At 50.3% G+C, this 15300-nt stretch overlaps 1 long non-coding RNA gene across 1 annotated transcript; it reads left to right on the plus strand.

Moving 5' to 3' along the window:
• Window positions 1-379: 379 nt before the first annotated feature.
• Window positions 380-14394, plus strand: LOC148053221 (uncharacterized). Its single transcript, XR_015708308.1, has 6 exons — window positions 380-1044; window positions 1287-1456; window positions 5289-5830; window positions 7550-7742; window positions 8954-9501; window positions 11298-14394. It is a non-coding gene; the product is annotated as an uncharacterized LOC148053221 (long non-coding RNA).
• The last annotated feature ends 906 nt before the right edge of the window (window positions 14395-15300 follow it).

Consider the following 15300-nt stretch of genomic DNA (forward strand, 5'->3'; position numbering starts at 1 on the left):
ATACGGGTGGCACCTTATGCTTTTTTTTTTCCCTTTTAAAACCAGGCAAAAATTAGAATAATCAAAACCTTGAGGAATGCCTACCAGATTTCCAGAGACTGGCTGCAAAAACCTACAGAGGTGCTAATTTACATCCTTCTCGCTCCAGCAAAGAGGGTGCTGGGAAGATCAGAGGCCGGCTGCACGGCAGGGAGCGTGGCTGCGTGGGGATGTTGCTCTCCATTTGATTCCAGCATGGGCGAGCGTAGGCTTGCTGCTGTGCCTGGGCTTGCGGCAGCCAGCTGCCTCCAGAGGGGCTGCACCACCGCGATCCTCGTGCATGGCTGCAATCCTCATCCACAGCTGTAATCCTCATCCACGGCTGTGCTGGGGTGGCAAGCCAGGCAGGTGCAAGGGGATTGATTACAGGGGCAGGAGGGAAGCCCTACGCTTATCTTGCAAAGCAGCCCGGAGCCACCCTGCCTCTCCCCTGGGCAGTGGGGCAGCCCAGGGACTGCTGCGCTTGAGCTTGAGCAGGCTCTGGCCAGCAGCGGTGCAACACCTTGCTGGCCTCCATGTACAGCAGCGATTTACTGAGCCCTCCACCATTGCTCACTTGCCCAGGAAGTTTTAGCCCCGCTCCCTGCCCAGTGCCAGTGACTGACTAGGGCATTGCCCGCAGGATCAGTCCTGCTTTCTGCTGCCAGTGGGTCCCTGTCCGGAGCTCCTCCACAACTGCCCCAGAAGACGCCAGCCCCCCCCAGCGCTGCTCCTCCTGAGCGCAGCCCGCGGCGGAAACCAGCGCACGAGGGTTTGTGGCAAATGGAGCGACAGCGAGGCTTGCCGCAGGGCCGCTGCACAACCCCAATGATGTCAGCAATTGCCCTCGCACTATAAAATGCAATTTGCCAAAGCGAAACAGCTCCAGCCACATGCACCGGACCGCAGCATCCGAGCAGCGCTGGAATCGCCTCCACCACAAGAAAATGGGCGGCTGCCATTAGCAGGGAAATTCATTTTTACAAGAGCCACAACGGGCCATTAGCTTTTAACCAGGTTTTAGGGGTAGGAAACAGCTTTCCTGTTGGGCAAACCTTAACAAGGAAATAACTGGCTCCAAACATCCAGGGGCGGCGGGGAGTTCAGAGCAGAGTTAGCTCTGAACTCCGCAGCTTGAGCTCCTCGGTACAATGCAGCCGGCTCCTGCGTGTGGAGGAGCCGGTGGCGGAGCCGCAGGGAGCTGCCCTTATTTATTTGTTCCTACTGCACAAGCTGAGAGAAGGGCTGTGTTTTATGTTCCTCTGCAGGAAGGTGATAAAGCACCTGGGAGCTGCTGAAAACCATTCACTAAAAAATTCAAAGGGAAAGGCCATTTCTTGTGCCTTGGAAGGAGAGCTGAGGGATGCTGGAAGGCAGAGAAGACCAAAACGGCGCGTCGCACGGCAGCGTGGCGGGAGGCACCGGAGCAATTTTTCTGGTTCGTTTCGTTGCTTGTTGTTTTGTTCTTCCCTCAATGATTTTTACTCTGCCTGTGGCTAGGCAATCAATATTTCTTTGCCACCAATAAATATTCCGGGCTTTTAAATGATGATGTATTCCAGGGTGAAACAAATTAATTGTGCAATTGCTGCCCTCTTGTACTCAAACTAATTCTGTGGGTCTAAATGGAAACTCAGAGAAAGATTCCTCAACTGGGCTCTCTGGTGGTAGCAGATTTGAACAGGGGGAAAAACATCAGGCTGGCTTTAGCTTGTCGCTGATCCCTCTTCTTTCATTGAGCCACAGCAGAGATTGGAGCGAGCTGTGTGAGCAGCTTTGCAGGCTGAATCCATTGGGGAGATGCACATGGTTGAGCATTGGCCTGCCCAGAGCACCGCAGTGCCCTTGTTTCCCTTGGTGGGAGTCTGCAGAGCTGGGTATGGGTTCAACTGCCTGGCGTGCGAAGCATAGCCCGGGCTGAGCGGCACCGGCCCAAGTGCCCACCCCTCAGGGTGCCACACCGGCAGGGACTTCAGCTTGACCTACTGGTGCAGTGGCCGGTCAGGGGGTGTCCCCCGAGGACCTGCTACTAAAAGCAATCCTTCCCTTCAATACCCGTCCCAGGGAGCTGGGTGGGAACCTGTCCGGCGCCCTGAAAAATCTGCCGTGGCTGTGACAGCAACCGATCCTGTCCCCATGTGCCCAAGGGAGAGCAGATCAGCTTAATTAAGCACTAGGGAAGCAATCTGATTTGCTTCTTAAGCGGAGTTGGATGATTTGGTGCAAATAAATTGTTATAGGATACCTTATTCTCTTTGGTTTCCTATGATGTTTTGCTGATTGTGTAGCGACTGCCTCTGTGTTTCTCTTGTGGCATCACTGCTGCTTGAACCTTGCAGCAGAGAAACTGTACGGGACAGTTCAGGGAATATTTGACTCCGTTTCCCAACTTCTGCTACAACAAGAGCTGTTGCTTTGCAGGATTAAGACAACCATGGAAGACGGAGAGTAAAGACACTGGGCATCTTTGCCAGGAGCAGGTCTTGCATAGTAAAACACAGCCAGCCCAGAGCAGGCGGACGCCTGACGTTGGTGACCGGCAGCCCTGCTCGCTCATCCCCCACAGCCGTCACCGCCGGGTCCTGGCCTCCTGGGCGGGGGGACAGGGATCCTTGTGGAGGGTCTTCTCTCTTTCTCTCTCACCCCTTCTTCTTCAGGGGGAGGCTGCTGCTGTTTTAATAGTGGTGATAGTGCACTACCTGTGCATTAATCCTCACTAGCTTATATGTGCATATGGGCAGTGCATGATGGGCCTTGGCATTTGCCATCAAGAAAATTAAGTCCTCCTGGTTTCAGGTCACCCTGTCCTGGTTTTGTACCAAAGCTTTTCATATCAACAGCCATTTCATTGCAATAAGCTAATAATAACCCCTGCAAAGCCTGTGTATCAGCAAAAGGCTCTCCACAGCTGCAACTGTCAGCAAAACAGGAGCTAACGCTGCAGAGGGGCGAGGGCTGAGGGTGTCTGAGCCCTAGCCCATGGCAAATCTTAAGCAGCGTTCACCGAGCCAAGCCCGTCGCAGGGCTTCACCCATCTCCACCATGCTTGCAGTTGAGTTATCACTTGGGAGAGGAGGGAGCAGCGTAAGACCAGGCTCCACATACAATTACCAAAGTCTTTACTCAACTTTTCTCTCCAAGGAGAAGCCCCTGGATGCCAGAGGAGGCCAGAGAAATGCTTCGAGTCTTCTGCTGCAACAGGAACCAGCTCTGAAAAAATCTGCACTGGTGTCTGGCAGGAGTATTTGGAGCATCAGGGCTTGGCCTGCTGCTTCTCATAGAAATCAGCAGGAATTTTGTTGCATGCTTCTCTGGCCCAACTCTGTTCCCGTGTCTGGCAACCCCTGCTAAAGAAAAGCGGGGTTTGCTGTGGAGGGTATTTGAAGCAGGGGGTGCTGGGGAGGGGGCAGGCTGCCCGCTGGGAGGTCCTTTGCCCTGAGTCCCCCTGTAGCCCTGAGGTCTGATATTCATTTTTCTTCCCCTTGGGTTTTGCCCAAGGGAGCCTGCAGGTTTGCTGCTGGCCAGCGTGCAGTGCATGCAGCTTGGGCGTAAAGCTTGAGGCCCTGGGGCTGAGGATGAACTGGGGAGATAAGCTATCTGTGAGCATAAACATGCCTCTAGCCTTGCACACCTCGTAAGACAAAGGAGAATTTCTGAAAAGGAAGACACGCTGAGAGAGGGACTGGGCAGTGCCTGCCTTGTTTCTCACCCTCTTTCCATCAGCATCCACTGCTGAGTCCCTTTGGAGGCAAGCTACAGAATGAAAGACCCATCAGACCCAGTGTGACAGTCCCTAGGTGACAAAAATACAGGGATTTATGAACTGATGAACATGGGATACTTCTGACCCTGTGCAAACAGAAGAAACACCTTTCTTAGGGGCTAAGCCCTGAGATATTCCAATGGCCAGGGCACTTGTGGCTTTTTTCTTGCAGCTCCTGTATCTGCGTGCCCTGATATTGATCCACGTGCTGTGAGATTTGAAACACATACTCCACAAGCCAGTATGCTGTTCAAGAAATGGTAGTATGGGCAATTTTTCAATCCTCCAGCACAGTTTGGAGCGTAACTCTCATGGGCTGCAGTGAAACTTCCAGGCAGGCGAGGTGGCTGAGCCAGCGGAGGCGTTGCAAGGTGCTGCTGGGTGCTGCTGTTGCAGCAAACCCTGTGAGCAGCTGATGACTCAGGTCCCTGCTATATTCCCTAATTAAAGGCCGAAGGATCTCGTGTCTTTATACTAATCACTGCAAACCCAGCTCTCCACTGTTAGTATCTTCCCAGGGTTTTGTGTAGCTTGGCATGCTTAGATAACCAAACAACTTTTTGAGTGCTCTGCTGAGAAAAAAACACTGGTAGCAGACTCCTAGGAGGCAGCACCATGGGCTGAGTAAAAACTGTGGGGCCATTCTGTGTTACTCTTGTTGCAAAGGGAAAAACCCAGGACCCCTGCGCCGTCGCCATAGGCTGCGCTGTATTTCGAAATGAGCCTGGCATGGATGAGCAAGCAGATCCACAGTCAAGCAGAGTCTGTTTCCACTGTGCGCTGCAGAGTTTCTGTGAGCCTGGTGGTCCGCGGGATGTATTAATAGGTGATCTGCAGCGTTCTCACTAATTTAGTGTAATAACGCTCAGCACATCCCTGAGAGGCTGCAAGGAATGAGGTGCATCTACTGCAGCCAAGGGGAGCTGCATCCTTTTGCTTGCTATGCTGCCATTTTCATGGTACCTTTTACATCAGGTCCGAGATGGCGAGAAGTACCTGAGCACTGGGGATATTACACCGTGACCCCACCGTACGTGTTACGCCGTGACCTGAGTCTTCACGGCTCCCTCTTTGGCCTCTTAGGTCAGGCATGTAGCTCTGCTCACAGCCTGTGCACCTACCTCAAGGTCTAACTCGCTGCACTGCCTGCTGCTTTTATTTGCACAAGTTTTCAAAAGTGTCATAGTGGCCAAACTTGATGGATTGCCTGCCTGAAGTAGCTGGATGATCAGCTGAAGTGTTTATTTGGGCGTTTTGATTCCTACTTGTGTCCTAATATTTTAATTGCTGAGTTCAGCCTGCAAACTGTTTTGAGAAACTCTCTTCGGTATTATCTGGTCCTGAAGTGAAAACCCCGTTGTCTGTACATTTCCTGCTTTCCTATATAAAGGAAAATAAGATTTTATGTTTGAGTAAGTAGAATGTAAAGCACTATCCAGCAGGTCAGTTTAATGTGGGGCCGCTTTCTTTTGATGGGCAAGCATACACTTCTGTTTGTTTTTCTTAGGTTTTTGTGATATTCGCTTACCGTGAGAAACGAGCACTGCCAAGAAGAGATGAAAACATGGCTTAGCTACGAAGGGGAAGTACAAAAGTCTGACAATCCAGGAAAAATAGACTGCAAATGCAGAGCTGCGTGATCGCTGGGTGCTTAAAGGCAGGCTCATGGTTTCCTTAAAAGGCACCCACACAGATTTCATTTCCCTGCAATGCATGCACATGACCCTACGGTATTTCTGGCAAGTCCCTGTCGCGTGCCTGCCAGCAGCTGCCTGTGCGAAACATGATGGTTGGATGTGCCGCCAGCCTGGGGAGCCTGAAGCTTTCCTAAGGCACAACCCTGCGGATATTGAGGAAACGGTCAGGAAGCATCATCCCAGAAAACCATCTTAAACAGAGCTCGACTCAGTTGGCATTTCTCTCCTCTCCCAAAATCACCAGATGCAATTGCAGGTGCTGATGGGCTAGCTGGCATCGCCTGGCACGTGGTGCAGAGCTGGAATGAGAGGGGGACCCAGCGCTGCCGTTGCACTAACGGCAGCACACCAGGTATCTCCTCTTCTCCTTCTGCTGACAGAGAGGCGGGTAATTACCGTATCCATTTTAGGAATGAAGAAACTAACTCATGCATAGGCGGAAGGGTAGAGTTTTAAGAATATGTGGGCGCCTAAGATGCAAATGCTTTGGGAAACACCACATTGCACCTGATTTGCATCTGTAGGCATCTAAATACTTGTACCAATCTGACCCAGAGGGACACATGCAAGGGCGCAGTGAGCTCCCTCGCTGGGAATTCCTCACTCCTCGCAGTGCCTGGGCCAGTCGCTCCCCTGCCTTTGGACTTGCTCCAGGGGCAAGTGCTTCTGGCTTCCCTCGAACAGCAGTGATGACGGGATGGGATGGGTTGGGATGGGACCAGATGGTGTTTCCCTCTACACCCTGCAAGAGCAGCCCGCATTGGCAGCCTCGCTCATCCTCCCAGCTCCTCCTCCATGCTAGCTTTTCTATTTCAAATAGAAATCTATTTCAAAACTCAGCCTATTTATTTTGCTTCAGGAGTAGGAAACCTGTTGGCTTTGCCTGCCTGAATATTGCCCTGGCCCAGGCTGGATGCTGCGTGTCACCAGCTGGGCGCCATCGATGCTCCTGGGCAGAAGGCAGAGCCGATGTCCCATGCTCACCTCTCCCAGTCCCCGCAGGACTGTGGATACTCCTCTTTATGATGATGACAGGGATGTTAAAAGCTATTGCCCAAGTTGAACTGCAAAAGAATGAGGGAGATTACCTCAGCGGAAAAATAGATATAATTATCTGTAATAGACTCAGTAACTGTGTATGCAATCGTTTCCTCCTTAGGACCTTGGTACACTTGAGAAGAGAAACTTCCTGGTTTCTGTGCAAAGACTGTCATCATGATTTATCATTAATGAATCATCCTGTTCCTAACTTTCGTTTTCCAGTTTTCAGTACACCTGTGGCACCACTTACTCTAGAAAAACAGCCAGAGTCCAGCTCAGATTTTTTGGGGAGCTTTGAGGAACAATTTTGTTAAAGGTCAAGAAGTACTTTTTTCAGCTGCAGCCAAAGGCTTTTCCTTTCTTTCTGAGTCCAACCGGTGGGTTTCCTAACTTTGTCATAGCTCTGAAATCCACCTACAGGCATCTGTGCGACTGTTTCTGTTGAAGCATGGCAGCCGGCTCTGGCCCTTCCCTAGCAGTGCCCTTTCCATGTGCTTTCCCACTTTCTTCTTCCATATGAGCAAAGAAACAAAAGTCTTTGCTCCCAGTGCTGGGACTTAAATTTGTCCTCATGTGGCAGGAAATGCAAGGTTGCAAAATGTTGGGTTTTTTTCCAAAGTTTTTACCAGAACAGTGATAAAAATATTCTAATTGGCTTCCCTGTGTGGTGTGACCTTAGTACGATATTTGAATGAGGGTATCCTTTCACCCATGGCCACTTGCACTGGTCCACTTTTCAAGGTCCAAAATGCAAGCCCTTTTTTCACAAGTAATACTAAGATGCTTTTTTTTTTTTTTTAAATAAAAACAAAACAACCGCAAAAAACAACCGGAAACAAAACCTGAGGGAAAAAATATAATTCCATTTTCTTTTTTGGAAAAAAAGTATGAAAACAAATACATGAGCAATATGATGGAAAAATACAGCCTTTGTGTGGGATAGTCTTCTGCAGCTGAAATGCCAAATTCTGTATCAATCCAAATTACTGCCAATCTTCTGTTAATCAAAAGTATTTGGTTATTTCCACAGTTGCCTCCAGTTTTTTACACACCCCCCCTCCATAACTGGCAGGGGACTAACAGCAGTAGGAGCCCAGGAGGAGGCAGGTTTGGGGAAGAGGAATGAATGTCACCGTAGCAGTGCCATAGGTGTATGAGAAATACTGTGCAGAAGAAGCAAGAGCAACCGGCACCGCTGCAAATGCCTGATCGCACGAGACTGGGTAATGTGGGAGCCTCACACCAGCACGGGGCGGGGGGGGGAATAAAAGGACTCCCTGGTGAAACTGGAAATTGTCAAAGAGGCTGACGTTCAACAGCGCGGTGGGATCAATGGCAGAGCTATTGAGAAACGTGTGCTGCGACCTCTGACATTTCATCCCTTATCAGGTTTGAGTAAGTGTCTTTTGAGGCACAGTGATGCGGTGAGGCAAGGTGGTTTTGGTGATAGTAAGTGTTTTATTCTAATGACCTTGTTTTTGTTGAATGTCTTGGTTTGGACCTTTTGCTATTGCTAATACATGTGCTGAGGAACGGTGCTGCAATGCTCAGAAGATGCCAATTAGAACACCAGTGAGGCCATTTCACACCACTTTCCCAAGCTCTTTGCCTAGGCTTCTCCAGCCTTTAAAAACAAATTACAAGTACATTTAAATATTTACTCCCTGGGGCACTGGCCCTTTTGAAGGCTACCTGTCCTGCAAGAGCCAGTGCCTGTGCTCCAGGGGTTTGGTGTTTGGGAGGGTTCAGGGGAACTGGCATTTACCTCTCCATTCACAGCGGCTGGTATAGAGAGGTGGCTTGGCAGGGTGAACCATGCCCTGGGGACACCCAGTGAGCCTCGGCTCTGAGTGGCCCTCACATCTCTCAGGTCCGTGCTGCAGGCTAGAGGCCACAATGGGGCTGGTGGTGGCATGGTGGCCTGTGGGGAAAAGATGCCCTGGCCACAGAAGAGGGGTGCCCGAGGTGCACATCTCTTCTTGGAGGTTTTTGGCACTGGCCCCTTACTGTCTTAATCCTTTCATTCCTGTCACTGGTAAAGCTCCTGCCCTGAGAGCAGAGGGTGCATCCCTGCTGTTCTTTCTCTCGCCACCTCCCTCAGCAGCCCCTCCTTTCCTGTAACTGTTCTTGTCTTGGGGAAGCTTTTTTCCCCCATTGATATTTAGCTATATTTCCCTCTTCCCTTTCATGTCAATCGTTGCTTCTTGTCTTATTCTTTTTCTCTTTGTCTTGTTTGGAGCCTCTCCGCACGGACAGAGGGGCAGAGCTACCATCTCCCCTCTTCCTTGCCTAGGGCACGGCTCACATCGTACATTTCCTTCAGTTCCGGAATGAATTTCCTATCAGACAATAGCACAATTGGGTGAAAACCCACACTCCAAGAGCAATTATGTATAGCTCAGTATCGGATTTTCATAAATTTATTCTCTTTCAGGGTTTTCCTTAAAAAGTTGATGATAGAGCAGTGAATACACTACTTGTGATTGCTTGGAGTTAGAAGAAGTTGTAACCCCCTTCTCAGAAGGAAAGACAAGCACAAGCTGAAACACCCAAGCTGCAATCAGTGGCAGAACATCACTCCAGGAAGCATCATGCCTCTTCAACGGGTGTTGGCTTTCTAAGGCACCTCAAATACTCTGCCAGAGTAATTAGTAGTGATCTGAATCAGACATCACTACGTACACGTCTCTCTACAATGGTGACATGTTTTGTCATACATCTGCAATGAACAGCAGTTTTGAGGTGGATACACTCCCTAACCCACAGTAATCGCCTGCCTTGTGCTTGTCGTCACCCTGCGTGGGAGGTGTTTGTCCCGATGATCAGTCCTTCAGGTTCCTGATCGGGGCAAAGCCTGGGTGCTCGTGGTGTGCACCAGTCTCCATGGCCGAGCACTCCCAAAGCTGAGATCACCCTTCATTTGTCTGCCTGGGATCTGCAAGAAGTCCTTGCTGTTTGCAGAGAGACAGTCGCTTTGCACAGGTCCTCGTGTTGTCTCCTTGTTGCTCCGGGTGTCCCAGGCTTGCTGGGGCAGTGAATGAAAAGTGAAGGACAAAGCTGTGGGGAGATGTGTTTAGTTTAGCTGGGACAAGTCGGGCATTGCTTCTACCAATGGAAAGAGCGGGTTTTGATCCCACTGTGGTTTTATTTGTTCTGAAGGAAAAAAATGAGTACTTTAGTAGGTGCAACATGGACATTTCACTCTCAGCCCAGTGGCTAGGTAAACACCCCCTAGCCAAACCCTTAAGTCTCCCATAAGAAAGCTGGAAAATAGGGGATATAGTGTTGCTTTTTCACCGAAAAACATTAATAACATGCAGCATGGACTCTGCCTTTCCTCTGACTACCCTGTAAAATGCCACCCGTCGGGCTATGGTGTCAGCGTAGCAACAGTCGGTTAGGTCTAGACACCGCCTCCGAGTGGCCAGGCTGAGGTCATGTGTCTGTTCATTTTATTTTATTAATTTGTTGTTTAATTCTTTGTTTTCACAAAAGGCTTGTAGTATGCCATGGAAGGAGAGGAAAAAAATTAACCACTGGAGTTTCGCAGCTCCTTCCTTGCTGTCCGCAGGAGCCCTTTCGGAAGCCAGGAAGGGGCCATGAGGCATACAGGTGCCCCTCGCCCCTTTGCGGTGCCAGCCGGGGACTGTCCATGGGTCTCCTGAGGCCCACAGGAGCGTGTAGGTGGAGAGCACCCATGGGTGGATTGGTGGCCTGGGGCTACCCATCTGTGGAGGCAATGGGCAGCCTTCGGCTCTCCCCTCACCCAGGGGGCAAAAGGGAAATGCCTCGGCAGGGAAGCACAAACTGGCGGCGGGGAAAGGAAAGTGTGCAAGGCAAAAAGGCTTATACATCCTCAGGGGCAGGGAAAGGTGAGAAAAGCAGAGCGAGGAGACATGGGGAGGACACACCGGCATGAGGCGGAGGGGAAGGGCGAAAGGCCTCCTTTCCCAGAAGGGAGCTATGGAGACGCAAGCACTGTGGAGCCAGCAGTCGGGGCAGGACAAGGGGTGGGGGTGAGATGGAGGGAGACACAGACTGGAGATACCTGTTTTGTGCTACTTCACCCGTGACTGCTCGTGCAGCTCTTCAGGCCTGCCTTTGTGCTTCATTTTTTTAATCAGCCCCCAAGATCTCAATGTAAACTTGCTCGTCTTACCCCAGCTAGGGCTAGCCCTCTGTGCCAGTCATGCTGTCTCCCTCCCCAGAAAGCTCACTTCCCTCTGCCAGCCCGTGATGGTCATCCACAGCAGAAGCGCCCGTCGGCTCCATCCAGGCGGCCTCTCCCCACCTCATCCCCCTCTGATGAAACAGGGGCACCTGCAGATAGCAGTATGATTTAGATCAGCTCCGATATTGTCACACTTCCAGGATGACTATGACTTTCAAGCTGCTTCTAGGAGGTGGACGAACATGTGCAATGTGTCCTGCAGAGCTTCCTGAGCTTTAGACAGATGAATGGTTTGCCAGAAAGTGGAAAATGACAATCCTGCCTTGGGTGGTGCCTTGGGTTGGTAGGCTCTTCTAGACTTGAAGCTTTGAGACATGGCATCAAAGTGCAGAAAGAAGAACTAGATTCCCTTGTCTTCCAGAAGGGAGCTGGCATTTAACAGAGGTCCAGACAATCTCCTTTGAAACAGTACTAGTTTACAGGGGAAGTAAGGGATTTGCATTATTTTGGTGTCCCATTCTCTGTTGTTTGTTCTCAGCAGGGACTGTGCTTGCCTGCAGTGGTGGTAGATCAGATTTATTCACATACCTCCTGTGTTGTGTTTCAGTTGTTTTGGCAGCTCTCTGACTCCTGGTCATGATGGGACAGCATTGCAGATGGAACACGCAGAGAGCATCGCAAGGAATTTCCCAGGCGTAATGTCTCTCAGGAGAGAGGGTGGGGATGTCTGGGCACTGGGAAAAGGCAGTCGGCGTGAGGATGATGATGTCCCTTGTGCAAGCCAGGAAGGCATTTGGCTCTGTCCAACCATCAGGAGCCACATCGGGGATGACAGGCTGGATTCCTGGCCACCAGCTGGCCAAGGCCTCACCTTTTCACATCACAGAGCATCACCTGCGGGCAAGACCACAATGAATGACAAGCTGATGGTCCTGCAGCCCCATGGGCACCCTGCTCCATTCGAAGATGGGTGCCAACAGGCAGCTGAGACATCCGCTTGCCAGGCAGGAGGCACTGACCTGTCACAATGTCCTGAGCTGTAGCCTTCTTCAACAAAATCACAGGAAATCACTTTTCTCTACCAAATATGGCCTCGTGAACCCAGGGACATGTGATGCTGGTAGGCGTGCTGCCCAGCTCCCAGCCTGCCTGGCTGCCAGGATGACTGCCACTGGGGTGATAACCTGCCTTGTCTCTCCAGGGTGGATCAGATAACAGCCAAAGAAAAGATGTTTTTGTCTGCTCCATTGGTCTCCAGGCCCAACACTTGTATGTGACATGTTACCTGCTAGGTACTCCCATATGACTCATGACCACAAAAATAATAAAAAAACCTAATGGAGAAGCTGGCCCACAGGGTGTTACTTGCTTGCTGTTATTGTCCAGGATGGGTGACTGCTGCTGGAGGCCTTCTACTGTATAATTACAGTCCAGCCTTAGCAGGTCTGCCAGTCCGTACAGTGCTGCCGCGTGGCCTATGTGTCTATTGCCTCCATGAACGTGGCTCCAGAGGATAATTATGTGCACAGGAGGAAGACAAGATAGAAACCCGATTGGGAGGATAAGGAGAACCTGCTCCATGCCACCATGGGATTACATGCGAAAGCCTGGTATTGTCTGAAGAGAGAACAGCTGAGATACCATCGGCTACTCCTGTTATTACACCCCAGAATTCATCAAGGGCTGAAGACAAAGAGCCGGTTTATTATTTATGACATATGCATAATATGGGAAGGCAGGAACATGCAAAGGGCTATTTCATCATTTTTCAGCCTAGCGAGGCTGCTTGTTTCATATTAACCAGCTGTAGTTCTTTTAAGTCTAATTTTGAAATTTGCCAACAAACTCTTCCCCTCTGGCATCAGTCAGGCCAGTGGTAAACTCAAATTTCTGCTCTGCTTGCATAATTGGTACCTCTGAACCTGGGGTTTATTTTGTTTGCCCGCTTCAGCTTGTCTCAGGCCTTAATTGCGAGGTCTCTGGGGAAGGGCTTGTTATGTATAATGGACTAACGTTTTTCAAATGGCACAGCTTTTCCCTTTGGAAGAAGTTGATTCATCAATACTGAAGCATTTTGCACAATGGTCTTGACGTTGCTTAAATTTCCAGTTAAAAGAATGATCAAAGCACCTCATTTTGGTATGGCCAAAAGCATTTCCTCTTGTCTTGTGTAGTATTGTGGTGCACCAGACCTACCTGGCAAGTTGGGGGCCATGCTTCCCCGGAGGACATGGGGGATTGTGCCGCAGCGTGGGCACAGGCACTGCGGCCACTGCGGTGGCACAGTCCCATGTTGCATCTGACACTGTGTGAAACCCCTCTACCTTCAGCAAGGCTGGCAGCTGATAGGAACAGTGCTGAGCTTCAGGCCAGCCTCCCCCACCTCTCAGAGGTCCACCTCAACCATGGCCTTCTCCTGGGAACCCATCATGTGGCCCTCAGGCACCCATTCCATCATATGAAGAGTATCCACAGGCCGGTGAAATGCATGCCTGCATGTTTTCCTCCGCTTGGATGCAGCTCTTGCTTTGCCTTTGAGCATTTTCCAGCAGGACCAAAGCACCTCCATTCCAGTGAAGGAGTGGTGTGTCTGACTGTGGATTCCCTTCTCCACCAATTTGTTTTTGTGCTCTTGACTGTACCCCCTTTTTAGACCCATTCCTCAAGAGCACTTTCATTGCAGTGTAACAGAAAGTTTTTAAAGAGCGTGTTGTTGGGATCCACAGAGCAGGTTTTGCGCTGCTTCTGAAGAAAGTACATTTGGTAGAGATTATTTTTCTGGAACGGTTTAAGTAGGCACATGGAGAGGAAACTGAATGTGTCCCCACAGTGGTTTCCTTTCAGTATGAAGCTGCCAGAAGGGCTGGAGCCAAGGCCAGCCTGGCCCCAGTATCTCTGAGTGCTTCAGGAGGGGCTCATGCCTGAGCTGGTCGAAGAGGCTGACTTCTCCTCCAGGAGGGATGGCGGCTTGCAAATGGTGCTTCCCGGTCCTCATTCCAGCGCGGTCACCTCTGTTGTCCTCCTTGAGCACCCAGGAAGGATGTCAGTATGTCAACATTGGTTTTCTCCTCATGCATCGTGCTTTGTTTTTTGCTTTTTTAAGCAGTTCCAGCTACGGCCTCATGGACAGGTAAGGTGAGCAGCATGCCGTGAGATCTGGAACTGAACATGATTTCAGACAGAGAGGCTGGGGTGGCAAACCATGCTATTAATGCAGCTGTAATCATCAAACACTGGTACCTTGCAGAAAGGAGCCAGCTCGTTCCCACCTATCTGTAGCTACTGAGAAAACAGCTAGGAGAGAAAAAGTGAATTTTCAGTATGACAGATGCCACGGCACGGATCTGGGCCAGGGGAATCTTTCCTCCCCAGTCAGCCTGAGCAGAGGTTATTGGGAACCGAACACTGCTGCATGTGTGATGGCTTTTTGCTCTTGTTCCTAGCGTCCATATTGGACATGTCAGTTGAGAGTCCAAGCAAAAAGAACCAGAAGTGAAGGAGTAGGCGATACACCTCATCCTTGGTGGCATCCTGTTTGTCTAAGGCCTGAAGAGATGGCTGAAGCCTCCTGCATACCTGATGAGTGATTAATTCAACAAAATTGGAACAGGAGCATGTATATTTAAGGGACCCAAAAGCCAAAAACACGTCACCTGTTATTTCAGGAAGTCATGGGTTGAGCAGCTGAACTTATATGACTTTTTCCTCAGCAGGGGATTTTGGCAGGAAACTGTATTATTTAAAGTTTGGTGACTTACCAGTAGTTTGCTTCAAAAGGATCTATCCTGCCCTTAATTATGATCCTTAGATCCAGGACTTTTATTTTGTTTAGGTGAACAAGTGTTGTGAAACACCTTTGTGAATCAAATCTAATCAAGTCGGTATTCTCCAGCTGGAGCCTGGAAACCTGCCCAGAGTGCATGGCGGGAGAGGACGGTTCGAGAGGCAAGGAGTGATGACAACCTGCCAGAGGAGAACTGAAAGGTGCAGCAGTGAACTGGCCCTAGCAGACAAGGAGATTTCCGCACTTTTCTTCTCTAAAACGCCTGAACTCTGGGACACACTGGGCGTGTGGGTTTACTCCAGCAAGCCCGAGGCAGTTTCAATTTATGCAACTGCTGTTTGCTCAGCAGATGAGGGGCCCAGCTCCCTCTGATCTCGACGATGTTCAGAGAACAGACTCTTCTGTAGCTCTCTCCAGCATTCAGATGGGCATCTGCCCAGTGCCAGGTGTGAATGCGTTTTGCGTTTTTCCAAGCCATGTTTTTGAGGGGGCTTGAAAATGAGCATCTGAGGACCCCATAGAGACTTAAGAAGAAGGAACAATTAGTATTCAAAGGACAGAGTGAGCAGAAGGAAGGGACATATTCCTGAGTTTTCATTCTGGCCGTGTGACGGTGACTCCCCTCCAGGGTTGGGCTGGTGCATACCAAGGGGTCTTGGGCGCAAGGATATGCAGCCCTGTCAGCCTCAGCACTCCGACAGGGATTGCTGGTATGGCTGCAGTAGCATCTGGAGGGAAAACTGTCCTCCAGGGTCTCAGTGCATCCCCAGGCCCTCCCTGAGTGATCTGCCAACAGCACATGAGCAGGCAGTGACACCTCTGGTCC

Source organism: Nipponia nippon, unplaced genomic scaffold (assembly GCF_047370975.1).
Source record: "Nipponia nippon isolate SJK-2023a ecotype South Korea unplaced genomic scaffold, ASM4737097v1 scaffold_4, whole genome shotgun sequence".
In the NCBI taxonomy this organism is placed as follows: domain Eukaryota; kingdom Metazoa; phylum Chordata; class Aves; order Pelecaniformes; family Threskiornithidae; genus Nipponia; species Nipponia nippon.